The sequence below is a fragment of the Plectropomus leopardus genome, chromosome 15, assembly GCF_008729295.1.
Source record: "Plectropomus leopardus isolate mb chromosome 15, YSFRI_Pleo_2.0, whole genome shotgun sequence".
NCBI lineage: Eukaryota > Metazoa > Chordata > Actinopteri > Perciformes > Serranidae > Plectropomus > Plectropomus leopardus.
The window spans coordinates 10,960,074-10,972,234 of NC_056477.1; positions in this window are offsets into that span (position 1 = coordinate 10,960,074).

Here is a 12,161-nt window from a genome sequence, read left to right on the forward strand (position 1 = left end):
CACATTACTTATTTATTCTCTGTTTGGATGTTCATCCTCCTGTCCTCTATGAAAGAAAAATGAGAAGGTATTGAAGTAAAACACTGCAGGGTCTTGTGCGATTTGTAGAATAGGTGTCTTTGAAGCTCATACTTAATCATTCAACGGCTTTCAGTGTATTTTTTCCTAACATCTCTTTATGTACTTTTGTCTTAAGGGCAACTTGTTGACAAATGTGTTTGAAAGCTATATTGTGTAATCAGGGATTTCTATGCTTACGTAACATCTATGGCACATCTAATTATTACTGGAAAAGCTGTCGTGTTCACACAGGTGATTACCACTTAAAATGAGGTCATAATGTTCCTTTAAACTAACTAACTTAGTTGTTATGACTCATTCTGTGTGAGTGGGAGTCTGTGTGGAGGTTTCACAATGGCACATTTGGCCTAATAATAAAACCAAAAGCTCCGAACAAAACTGAACTGCAGGTCCACACGAATGTAGGGCAATGGGATTCATCACTTTCTTTATAAAGGACAGACCATATATTTATCTCATTTATCCTTCTCAAAAAAATCTGTGGGCATGTGTTGCTGTTTACCATTTACCATCACAAGATGCTAAAAAAAATTCCTCTTATGAGGAATGTTCAGTCTAACCCAGGAATTACGGTATTTGCAATAAATTATTTTGCCTTATCTACTTTTAACTCAGTGAATTCGTTATCAGTAGAAGTTGAACATGTGCCATGAAAGGGTACTGTGGCACACTCACTCACTCAGCACCCTCCCTAAATCCTTTTTACTCAAATCAATACAAGCACACGCACTTTCTCTCTCTTTCTGAACAAATACACAACTTTACAACACACTCTCACTCCCAGCTCAACGCATATTGACACTTTTTAGTGGACTTTTCATGTCTAAGTATGACGTATCCTGGGTGCGATTGTTGTTGACATTCTGGGACACCTTGAAGTTTTATGTCTGTGAAATGTATGGTGTGTCTTTTTAAAATATACTTCCATTTTTTGCAGGAAATGTACAGTTTCTGCTTGTTAGATATAGACAGTCAAAATAAAAGTATGTCAGTAAAAAACCTTGTATTTACCTTTGTTTTCTTGTGTAACAAATGCACATGTTTAGGTTTAGAAAAAAGGTCATGTCTGATGCTCTTTAATGACTTCTGCATTAACCAGGTTAGATTTTATCTACCTCTTGACTAGTGCCATTAGCTGTAATGCTTCCTTCTTCACTATCAATCGGCTCTTTGGCCTGCCCGGGAAGCAGCTCAGGTTCAGGTTCAGGTTACTTGTTACTGGTTATTTGTACCCATAGGTAGAAGAGGCATTCATCCTGACACAATTCAAAATTACAACACATACTGATGAAAGACAAAACCATGACAAAAAGTGGTCAGATGCTTTGTCATCAACAGAACATTGTGATAAGGTAAAAAATATGCCACTAAATAAATAAATATGTGCAAATGTTGCTATGACTTGTTCAAATAAACAACTGCAGCTGCAACAAATTCCTGCGGCTCTCTGAGATGACTGATAAAAATTGTTCATCACATTATTATTTACCTATGAAGCCTTTTCTGGCCCAATCTTCTTCTTTTTCTTTCTGTTCTTGCATTCCGATTTATGTGCATGTCCTGGCACATTTATGCCAACAGTAGGTTATCCCCTTTTCTCACAAAAATTAGTGCATGTAACTGGTTATTTAAACATGAGAAAACCCACCAAAAATAGGGGACATACTCCTTTCCCATTGTCAGTGAACCAAAGCTGTGTTAAGTGGCTCTGTAGAGGATAAGTATGCCTTTTTCTGTGTGTGTTTTTTTTTTTTTTTTTTCACTGGTGTGTCATGTTTGACGTCATGGACAGGCCGGAAAACAGGGTTAGTAATCAGTAGAAAGCAGATTGGAGGCCTGTGAAAATGTTGCAGTGGGTAGTTCTTTCAATATCTTTTACTTATTCGGCCTCTCTTTCAAACTCTGTGCAAAATAATTTGGAATAATGTTCCATTACTGCTTTCTGGCGGCCCATCATTACATTGCTCCAACAAAAAATTAACGTGTCCATCCAGGTGTTATATGCTGATAGTGGAAATATTGTGCAAGGGGAATGGAACTGGCATTGTGTTTTTTGCAGCAGTTGCATACAAAAACAATAATGCCATTTTCAGAAGAGTAGTTTTTTTATGGAGCAGGTTTAATTTTTGGTTGTTTTTAATAAGGAAGGGTGAATAATTTGGTTCAAAATAAAATTTGCTTATCGTTGCTTAGGATGAACATGATTATTGCTAGCCTACAAGAGCACCTGAGCAGCTGGGCCCCTGAGAGCTTTTGTCTTTTAACACCCTTATGCACAAGCCTGTGTCCTTGTTGTGCGAAAAACACAACATGGCTAATTTAAAATGATCTATTTAGGCTATTGTTTATAGAAGAATTGATACTGATATCAAATTGATGTGTAGTCTACAATACCTCTGAGTTTCACTTGATTCTATGAAGCTATTCTAGATACCAAATACAATATATTTATGTTATTAAACTCCATACAACAGCACTGTGAATTTCAAATGTTACATCACCCTGATGCCACCAAACAACAAAGAATGTCCAAAAATGCAAAGTGCATTGCCAGATACAGTTTTTATCAGCATGGATGGGTTGGTGAAAAGAACCTATCATGATGAAGTGAAATCCTTTCAGTTCACTCTGCATCACACAAGACAGAGTATTCTCTGTAAGCTCTGCCATTGACACGTTTCCTCCTCTTTACAGGAAGGAAATTAATTCTGTTGTCAAGAGCTGACTCCCTCGCCATTCGTCATGACATCTGTTTCTTGAAGGGAATAAATAGAAAAGAAAAAAAAAAGAGCGAAACGAAAATGAAACTTTGAGGGCTGCCACGATGTTCATCGTTGGAGCTCCCACCGGTTGCAACTTTAAAGAGGTGAGATGGTTCATTTCTGACAAGTGAAAGAGTCTGCCCTGAAAAACTGACACTGCTCTATGAAGATAAAGTCTCATTTGAATAAACTGCCTCCCCTTCAGAGTATATCCATATGCATGAGACTCCGAGTCTAATTGCTGTTAATTCCTGTTAAATTGATTGTGATTTATTCGCATCTCATAGAGTTGCACAAGCTGTGTGTGTGAATGAAGTCCAACCGATAGATTTCCCCACAGAGTCACCTGAATCAGTTTTCATCAGTTTGAATGGATCAGATGTGGTTTATGCTAATGCAAGTGCTCATAATCAGACACTCTATTAATGGTCTGGCGGTCGGTCCACAGCTTTGGTTCAGACTGAGATATCCTAAAAACTATGGGTTGGCTTTTTATATCAGTACAGACATTTATAGTGTCCTGAAGATCATCCCTCTGACTTTGGTGTTCCCCTGATTTGTCAGCCTGTCCTTTAAATATGTTGTAATACATTAGCATTGTAATTATGAACATGTTAGGATACCAATTGCAACCCCATAGAGTCAGCATTGCCAGATGGGCTTACAATTATTATACTTCTAAGGGAAAGACATCGTAAGCAAGTCATAACCACAAAAGCAAATAGGCATAAATGTGTGATTTTAAAGAAACACTTTTTTTTTAAAGGAGGGTGGGATTGAGTCCACAAGACCATTAGTCAGACATTTTCTGTAACTGTAGGTTATTATGACAAGACTGAAAGCCTGTTCTTATTCTGCATGAAAACAGTTGAGGCCATGACCTTTGCTAATCAAAAAATATACCTGGGCTTACTGGCCGATTCAAGACATCTTAAATTGAACACAGCAAACCTCAGTAAGAATGTTAAAGCTCTAGAAGAGCAGCTGTGATCGCGAGTAAATAAATTAAAATGAAACAGTGCAGACAAAAAGCAACAACTAATTTTAAGCATCATAAAATGGCAAAATTATCACACATTATGGCACTTTTTGATCATACATTATACAGAGGGCATAGCAATCCTACAAATACATTAATTATTGTACATCTGGCAACACTGCACAGAGCTGCTGGCCTGAAAGGCTGTTTTTTATGACACTATCAAATGACAAAGTCAAGAATCACTCGTGGTGATAAACCTACAGATAATTATCATCTGAATCTGCAGCACATGCCAGCCTTATGCAGCTTTTAAGTGAGCTTCAGCTCATTGTTTAGGTATCTGGCCCACAACCTTACTGCTCTGGTTCACTCTCAATGCTCTCGTGTTGTTTTTGGGCACAGCAGGAAGCCGATTTCATCAAAAGCTCGAGAAAACCCACTGTGTCCTACCTGTTCAGCTGAAAGAGCAGACAGATACAGTTACAGGGTTCCTGTGGATCCTTAAAAAGCCTTGAAAGGCATTGAATAAATTAATCTACAAAATGACAACCTGGGAATGAGACTCAACAATCAACTAAAAGTTGCATGATATTGCTTTAAATCAACTTTCCAAAAGTCTTAAAAATGCAAAGACATGGGAAGTAGGATTTCAGAATCGTTTTTGTCTTCTTCTAACGTTGCACTGTGAAATCTAAACGCACGGGTAAAAAACCCTTTTTAAACTTAATTTCCACACAACTCTCTCAGAGCAGAGGGTCAAATGTCTACTAGCTAGGTGTCACTGTATCCTTGAGGACATAGGGCAGTACAGATTCAACAATAATTGCGTATTTAAACAACAGTTCGTGATCAAGTTAACTAGTAAATGCACTGCATACAAGGCTTAGTATGATGACAACTGTGACAGAATGAGAAACACAAAAATTACCAACAAAACTTGTCAACACATGGCGGGTATTTCCCAGTTCTGTTCTACATTGTCTCCACCATGAGACCAAAAAGTCACATTTTATGTCACAATAAACACTTGGGAAGAACGATCCCAAATCTTAAGCAATTGCTGTCATTTTATATTTTTTTTAATCTTTAATTTAAGTGTCATTAAAAAGTCTTAAAAAGTCTTAATTCTAGGACTCTAAATAAATGCTAATATTGCACTGGAGCTGCTGGTTGAATAACTAATCAACTGCCAACAAGTTCACCATATTAACTCAGGACGTGATGATATGTCAGTGTACGTTAACAATTACTGCAGATTTAACAGTCAATTTTTAAACTAGAAATCCTGACTTTGCCCTATTTTTGCTACTTACTTGTAGTCCTTTTCCTTTATCATTTGAAGACATGCATCCTCATGCATTATGGAATCTATCAAATTACACTGCAAACACAACACAGGCCTGCACGCTCTCTCTGTCATCTCTGGAAAGTTGACACTTTCTTCAAAGGCATGCAGAAGTATTTCATGAGGTAAAGTCTTTTTTTATACTGTTATTGGATATCCTTGAAGGAAAGCAATGCTCATTAAAAAACTGAACTTTTACTTCTCTGCATGCAGCCTCTATCTCTTCCTCTCCAGTTGAGTCAAATATATGGATGTCAGCTCACCTTGGAGTGTTTACTATCTGGCACATCGGGATTTCAGCAGCAAACAGGCTTAGCTCACCAAACTCCTGATTGAGAAATTGTGCAGATTCTGTGCATGAGAGGTGAAAGGAAGACAGACTGTTGCATCTTTTTTCCAAATCTAACAGCAGCGAGCGAGTTCATTACACTGCCATTAGCTCACTCAGCAGCCATTGCGAGATAATGTCCTCTAATGAGCGTGTGTGTGCGAGGGAGGACGAGCTCTCTTCCAGCTCTGTGGTCTTTGACTTTGAGACAGACTGTAATTAATGGCGCTCTGTCCTCTTCTGTGTTATTAGCACAACTGACCTTTGAATGCATCAGATGAGTGAAACAACACATCTGGTAAAGCTGCAGTGTTTGGGGAGACGAGAGGTGAAGAGAATATTAAACAGAGATCTTCAGCGAGAGGAAGTTTCACAGATTATTGCACGAATTTTTAACTATTAATGCATCGTTTTGACCAACGGCTACAGCAGGGAGATGCACCCGTTGCTTGGCTTGGTGCCCACTTTTAGAAAATGACAGAAGGCCAGGGGCAAGTCTCAGCAGCCCCATACATGTTTTCTTAGATTTTAGGATATTTCTCCGATTTAAGGACATTTCTAGGATTTTGGGACATTTCTAGGATTTAGCACATTTCTAGGATTTTAGGACATTTCTCAGATTTTAGGGACGTTTCTCAGATTTTAGGGACGTTTCTAGGATTTTAGGTCATTTCTCTGATTTAGGACATTTCTCAGATTTTAGGCCATTCCCACGCTTTTAGGACATTAGGGCCTTAGCACGGACTTCTGTCAGGGGTGCAGGGGATCCTCCACTAGCACTTTTTTTGATGAACAAGCTCTATTTTGATTGGGTTTTTTTCTTTTTTTCTTTTTTCTTACGTATACTAAAAGTACAAAAAGAATTTGAATCCCTTTATTTTTATTGTGATTTAAATTTGGGGGTCATTCAAGACCCTATTGGGGACCAAATCTGGCTTGCGGGCTGTATGCTGTGTATCACTGGAGTACATCAATACCCAGATTCTGCCTGAGCAGATTCAGGATTTCCAATATTTATTGTCACTGCAAACTATTATATAACACTTCATAAAAAATGCATCACAGAAGTACTTCTTTCTCAAGAGGATTCACTAGAGGATTTAACTAATGATGTCTCTGTCACTGGCCCAAGCTGATCAGAACAGTTTTATACTAAAGAGCCTGATTTCACGAGAGTCAAAAACAGCTTCTTGTGAGAGTGATGACACTCCTGGCAGCCCTGCCTGAGTTCAGCCCAGAGTCAGGGTTGATTCAAGGATCTGGAATCCCTCCTCATTTTACTCACAATGAAATCACATTACACTCATTTCCCAAACCATGAATCCTTTTCCTCGGAAAATCTGTTTTCATCCACTGCTTGACTTCTGTGCCAGTTGTCTTGTAATCACATCATCGTGTCTACGCTGGCTTGTGCGCAAGGATTAGAACACGTAGTCAGAAGATTTGTGAGGGACAGGAAAAGATGGACAAGGCGAGCTTAATCGAGATTGCCTGCCGGAGATTTATCTAAGACGTTGCTCGCATGCTACCATGCCATTTCCGGACTGTCTTTAGTAAAAACTCTTACTGGGAAGTTATCCAAATGTTTCTTGAAATCACACAAAATAACTACAAAAACGGGCAAAGCAACCACAAAGAGATACAATTTTACTTCAAAGAGATACAAAACAACCATTAAGAGATGCAGATGAACTGCAGAAAGTTAAAACAATAACTACAAAAATGGGTAAAACAACCACAATTCGACACAGAACCACGAATAGATGCACTGCGACCACAAAAGGATGCTAAACAACAACAAAAAAAGGGAAAACCACCACAAAGTCTGTGTCTTGCTCCTGTGTAGGAGAGGTGGTGGGGCATGTTGCATATCTGTGCCCATGGGGCCCAGTGTTTCATAATTTGCTTATGCTCTCACAGTGAACTTTTTTGCACTTCTTTATCAAAATGACTTTATAAAAACCACATTGTTCATCATGGAAGGAACAAATCAATGAGGGAGTGCAAAGCCAGACTGAATGAGACAATATTGACTTTCTCTGAAACACTGTACTCCCTCAGGCAAACCCAACCGCAAATCCCATTCAGCTACACCAAAAGGAATCTCTTATTTAATTATGAATAAGGAAAAAGACGATACTTACTTACTTTTAATACTTGGAGACTTCATTGTTTCCTAATGGCTGTCAACAGCTGGAGAAGACAGCTTAAATGATTGCAGACTGCAAGCAAACAGAAGGGAGCGTTTGGATTGTCAAGCATTTGGCAATTCTCTCCCTTCAGGCACAGTAGCTGTCTGACATCTGGGTAATTTGTGTTCTAGCTTCAAGGATTTGGACAGAATTTAACTGAAAGAAACAGCTGGTGTTAAAATCATAATGTAAATATTCTGCATGAAGTATAAAAAAATGGTTCAAAGGTGTTCAACCAATCTTATCCTCGGTAACAGTGCTGTTTAAGTTTTATGACTCTCGCGGTTTGTCATTGAGCTGACCCAAAGATGAGGTCCGATATTACAGCTCACTTCTGAATTCCCAAACACAGAGAAAAACCTCTGAGGACCTGCCCACCTCCTTTAAACCTCAACCTGACTTTCACTTTCTACAGCTGATTAAAACACCATTACAAGTTGGCTCCTTCTGCCGCTTGGTACTGAAGAAATCAGTTTTATCTCCTCCTGCCTTGGCTGGGGTCCCTGCTGCGCTGGAGGATGCAGTTGAAATACAAAGCATCTAAGAGAGATATCAAGCAAAACTCTAACAGTTCAAGCAAAAAGTAGAATGTCTGAAAACTCTCCAGGACAAGCACATTACACACAGCAAGGCAGTAATGTTCCCAACAGATGAACAGATATACATACAGTATAGACTTCAAAAAGTACTTCAAAAGGGGATTCATAAAATTGGTGGTTAGATACAAAAAGAGCCAAAGCTCATAAAAAATTGGCTGCAGTAAACAATAATAAAAACCTGGGGCCGTCTTAAGGAGTGCACTTTCACAGTGATTTGAGAAACTTTATTCTCCAATCAAACACAGATATTACACATAACAAGCGCTGAGTGATATTTTAATCTTTAAATTATGTCTGTTTAATTGGCTTTCCCACCTCTTTCTGCAATACATAAAAGAATAAGACATGTGCGATTTACAACCACACTTTACTCAAAATACCCCATTTTAGTGAAACTGTATAATGTTCAGAGAAAAATAAGGCAGAGTTTTGAATATGCAGCCGAAGCACCGTGTGTAGGTGCGAATATCTGAACTGCTGCACTGTGGCATATAAATAAACCAACCCGGTGAATCCTTACTACTACTGTCAAAACTGCTCTGGTTATAGACAGATATGTAGTTAAAATGCAGTGTTTCTATAGTATTTTAATTTTATTTGATTGGACAATAAACCCTGCTTTGGGTGTTAAAACTTAAGTGAGAGATATATTCCTAAAGATGGTCCTTTCACTGGGCTTTTGAGCACATCTTGAGGTCTTCCTCAGTGGATGGACTTTGTCATTGTCATGGCTGTGATGATAAATGAGCTGTTTCCGTGACAACAGGAGAAATTTATCTGCAGAGGGAGACTGTGAGCTGTGGTCAAAAGCCCCAGATAAATTAAGTAAGTGGACAAAACTATTTTGGCAAATTATTTCTTAATTTTTTCAAGAAATAACTTTAACACTTGAAACAGTGTTGATCACTGAGGACAATTAAAGCTAAAATATAATTATTTTATTAATATTAATTATATAAAAAATAATTTACATGATCCCTTTTATGTGAAAGAGAACAGACCGCAGCCCCAGCCCTTTGGAGCATTTTAGTGTTTTTCAGCTCATTGTTTTAGTTTAACCAACTACAGCTTTAATAGTTTGGTGCAGTTTCGCCACTCTTATCATCATTTTCGTCAAGCAGCTGTTCTGATAAACTCACTATAGACTACCTGCCCAGGACAAAACAGTGGGCAAGTTATCACCTAGCTGGTGAACAAAATGTTTCAACCAAATACCCCAAAAAATGTTGTATTTAAACTACAAATACTACGGTACTTTGAAGCAATTATGTTGAATTTTTACATGTCAGCAACACGGTGGTTAACATAGTCATGTTTACACACAAAAACCATTTGGTTACCGTTAGGAAAAGATGAAGTATTGGCTTAAAAGACCTGGTTTGAGGGGAAACAAATCCACCTAAAAAACACAATGATGTCAGTTAAAAACAACATTTTTTCTTGGCACTATCCTGACAGAAAAACAGCCACATCTCAGTAAAAACCAGCAACTCTCTATAGCAGCAGGAAATGCAGTGTGTCTGAAAAAAACAACCACTCCTTGTTGCACTTTTTGGCAGAAAAACAGTGATGGGTCACTCTATAACACCCATGCATGGAGCCAAAACAGCTACTTGTAAAACAGCTAACACACATTTTTTGTTGTTTGTTGGTCTTAATCCTGCAGTCTGCAGCTTGGAAAGTGTCTCTCTTAGGTGTCACGGCATCCACCATCCCCTCAACAATGCATACATTATGTCACTTTCATTTTCTTTTTTGCATTTTAAGATGCAAATGTAAAATATTCTTGGTTTGCAGAACGTACAATGCCAACATTTTAGTCTGGTGGCTGGGCTGAGCACTTAGACACAAAAGAGCTGGTGGAGACCAAAGACAGAGCTAAAAGGAGAATTAATACTGGACTTGGGGTTCTCAGGTGGACACACGCATACGTTAACAAAATAAATGCTTGTATTGTTCCAGCCTGTTCTTATTCCAAAATTGCCAAATATCACCACTTTGTCAATTATTTTTACACAAGATACTGATGCCAAAGGCTACCACTACCTGACAGCAACTGTCTCGGCAGTATGATACATCAGTTGATAACGTGACTGGACAGAAAGCTGTTGCAGCCATATGATACCTAACTAGACGTCGGTTAAAATACTGCCGGTGACAATATATGTCATATAAGGAGCTTCTACCTGGGAGCCTGGTGTTTGCTTCCTAGATTGAATGTAGAGTCGAACCATGATGCTTTTTTCTAAACCTGACCACATGCTTCTGCTGCCTAAATCCTAAACATGTGCTTATGTCGGTATTGCAGCATTGGCTGCGGCATCCCCGAATGAGAACGTGTTGGTTGCTCAGTTTCTGCTGAATCTATAAATAGACTCTAATCTATAGCTCACGAGTTAACCATTTTAACTTTACAAGCCTATAATGCGTCAGTGCCGGTTTAAGGTATTTTAAAAATAAAATTCAAATAAGCAATCAGGTACTTGACCTTTTCTAAGATTAAATCAGCATGAAAGCCCATTTTGATGTAGCTGAGCCGTGGACTAAGTACTAATTAATGTGAGTGAAAAATCATAAATAAAACACGTAGACAGATAAAAATGTTAATTCTCTAAATTATTAGAGAGAATCAGAATTTGTCAGTGTGAATATAAAACTGTATCCTTATAAAACATTCCCACAATGTTCCACCTGGGAAACTCTCTTTGTGCATTTGTTTATCTCTTTTCACCCCCCACCCACTACACGCTCTTCCCATCTGACCTGTGAACCTCAGTGGAAACGATGCTGGTCCCTGTGGACCACCACGGCTGAAGATAGAGCGCGCACACACACACCACACACACACCACACACACACACACACACACACACACACACACACACATACCAGGAAATCCTCAGCTCCATTTTATTTATTCAAACCTCCCACTCGCTTCTCTGCAGAAGATAAGTACAGTGAACAGGGGCTGTAGATGGAATTTTCTCCCCATACCACTGTTCATTCACACACACACACACACACACACACACACACACACATGCACACACAGACATGAAAGCACTGTTACTATTAACATCTGACCTTGTCCCAGAGCATTCTCCAACATGAATTTTAAACATGCGCCCTCTTCGGCCGGACCTAAATGACCCCCCTCAGATAACTTGCAAAATTATTCATCACGTATTCATATTACAGTTGCCTCAAGCCAAAATACAAGATGGGTTCCTTATGCTGTATTTCCCAGAGTATTGATCAAAACTGTCAAATTCTTCGGCTGCATGCCAGGCCTTATTGAAATGAAAAATACCACTGAACCAAAGCGGGGGACATTCATATGCACCAGTGAGTACAAAAATGTGGACCAAAGCCAAATTTGTATTAATGTGCATGTTTGTAAGCATGTGCAAAAGTGTGTGAAAGAGGGCGTAAAAAAAAAACAGAAATTGTAGCTCCACAGAGCTGCTCCTCAGCGACAGGTTGACATTGGCCAGGTTTTGACAGCAGTGAGAAAACCCCATCTAATTGAAGGATGCTTGTCAGCCCTCTAACTGTCACACTGATGTCAGGAGGAAAATTGCCTACCAGCCATTCTCAGTCTGTTCTCCTCCCCAGCAGCACACTCACTGTCTGCAGATATAGACAGAAGCCTCTCATTCAACCTGTGTATTGTAGATCAAAGTAGTGAAAGCACAACACACCCTTGAAAGATGTCAACTAATGACACTAGCTTGACAGTGTGTTTGAAGCTCTCCCATCCTGGTCCTCTGCTGTGGGACTGCACACATCATCCTGGCTACCTATAGCTGTTGCACCACATATTTTTTTTGTCCGTCCTGTTCTGCCTGCTGGCTTCCCTCAGCTCAACGGGT